This window comes from Penaeus monodon, chromosome 12 (genome assembly GCF_015228065.2).
Source record: "Penaeus monodon isolate SGIC_2016 chromosome 12, NSTDA_Pmon_1, whole genome shotgun sequence".
NCBI lineage: Eukaryota > Metazoa > Arthropoda > Malacostraca > Decapoda > Penaeidae > Penaeus > Penaeus monodon.
The window spans coordinates 21,313,555-21,316,054 of record NC_051397.1 but is presented as its reverse complement, the minus strand read 5'-3'; positions in this window follow the sequence as shown (position 1 = coordinate 21,316,054).

Here is a 2,500-nt window from a genome sequence, read left to right as displayed (position 1 = left end):
AAAGAGTAATAAAAAAAACAGGTACACCAGCAACCCTCCTATTTACTGTGAAATGACAAAATTATCTACTACATATCACCACTCAGAGACTAAATCCACAACACCCTAACACAGCCAAAGTTCTTAATGTTGCATTTTTTGTAAGATGGCACAAAGTGCTGATAGAGGAGGGGTACAGGGTGTTGCCCCCCTGTTTAGGGAACAAACAGAAGGTAGGAAAGGTTAAGTTTGGATCTTCAGGTTCACAGGATACCCTGGTTTTGGGACTTCATCTCTGGAAGGTGTGTCATTATTGGTAACAAGTACCATAAATATGAATGCAATATGACTAGATGCTAAGAAAAAAAATCAGTATCATGACGTCCAGCAATTGTGCTTCAAAGGGTAAATTTCAATTTGCTCTATCATTTGCATATATTATTTTCCGTTTTAAAGACGGCTAGTCAAAACTTTACCTATACCCTTCAAAGCAGAGATTAGATCATCTGTTATACATATCATCAATGTAATCCAGGCATTTGCCATGTTTACCTAGAATGACACTTCTTAACCTATGGGTTGCAAGCTAAAATTTGGTTAACAGACTAATCTTTCCCATATAAAGGCACCAGCAAGGGAAAAGTGAAGATGACATTCTTGTAAAGGACAAAAAGTTGCAGTTATCTGTACAAGAAACAACCTGCAGACAAGAACGGTAACACAACAAGTTAAGGAAAACGATCACAGACGATGCAGCACATAGCCTAAGTCCATTCAGTGCTCCCAAATTTTATCTCTCCTTTGCCATGCATACCAAAGTGAAAACAATATATGCTGTGGTGGCAACTCAAACCGTTGAAAAAAATTGTTTGATAACAATTTACTGGTTACCATATCTGACCAAATACCTGATTCACTGTGTCTTTTGCTAAAATAAAATATTTGCCCATTATTAATTCTGCCACTTCCTTACCAATATATTCTAGGTCTTTAGCTGTATAACCTATTTATGTGAATATTTTGACAACCAATGCAAATATAATTTTGTGAGGATATGGTTGCATTGGATGGCAAGGACAGAATTTTATCTGCATGTGCCCCAACTTCCTGAATATAAGTTTAATTCAAGGCAAATACATGCACCACTCTGCATGTTATTTAACTTATTGGTAAGGTAAATTGTAACATACTACTAATCACAAAGTGCAACTAATCCCAATAATTAGGAAAGTATTTAATCACTTCAACAATCAGCTGAGATGCCTCTGACACTACAAAGAACTTTCATTCTGAATTGAAGTTTGAGGTTAATGTCAGTCTGTTCACAATAGATACCAGAAATTTTATCATAGGGAAAGTGACATCAGGAATCTTACACTTTATGTGCAAAGCATCTCCGATCTGTATCCTTCACTCGGATGCTCTCCCCAGGGTCGACCTGGGAATGGGTCTGATGGTAATGACCCATCCATTCCCTTTTCCATAGTTGTCACTCGATAGAAATGAATAATTTTCACACAATCATTATTACACTTATTGAAATTCTCGGTTAGAAGTCCAGCAAAAAGTGCTAAATCCCTTAATTGTGCACCTAAGAAATTGAGCCCGGAGCGCCGCCCTCGTAGCAGCAGCGCCGGAGGCCGAAGCCAAGGCAGCTCTGGAGGGCTTTACTCCGGGCCATTCATTTCCCAGGAAACTCCTCAACTCCTTTGCTACCCAGGTACTCAGGATTGTATACCGAGCTCACATTATCATTTTCACCCTATGTTATACTCCATTTACATATATTTCGGTTCTATAACTAAATAATCACCAACACTGAAGGTACAGTAATTCTGAACGGAAGGGGTAATAGAAAAAAAAAAATTACCATTAATATGCGAATTTCGAACGGGCTTGAATTACACTTTTTTCCTCGAGAAAAAGGCAGTCCTAACTGGACGAAGATCTGGACGTTGTGGTATGGGCACACCCTTGGCATTCCCTCAGTTGCCGACGACTAGATTTATACCGGATTTCCTCATCCTGAAACTTTGTTGTAGCCTAAAAGATTAGCTTGTAACAGTATTTAACCTCATTAGTGTTGTCTTTAGCTTACGGGAGAAATAATTTGTTGGTGATAGATTGTTCTTACCCTAATTTAATACTTAAATAGATATATACGTGTATGATTCATGGGACCGAGTATTGTACATTATATGCCTACTATACTGTACTTTCTATCTTTTATGAGATATAGAAATATACAGTATAGAAAAGGGGCACAAACGTTGAATATTTTCGTGAATGCGTACATAAACTATCGAGCGTTTATGTTCGCACACATATATATATAAATACATAAATATATATGCATGTTATATATATATTATATATATAATATATATATATATTATAATTTTGCTATATTATATTATATATATATATATATATATGTACTTAAATGTGTTGGCTACCTTGTGTGTGTGTGTGTGGTGTGTGTGTGTGTGTGTGTTGTGCGTGGTGTGTGTGTGGTTTCTCT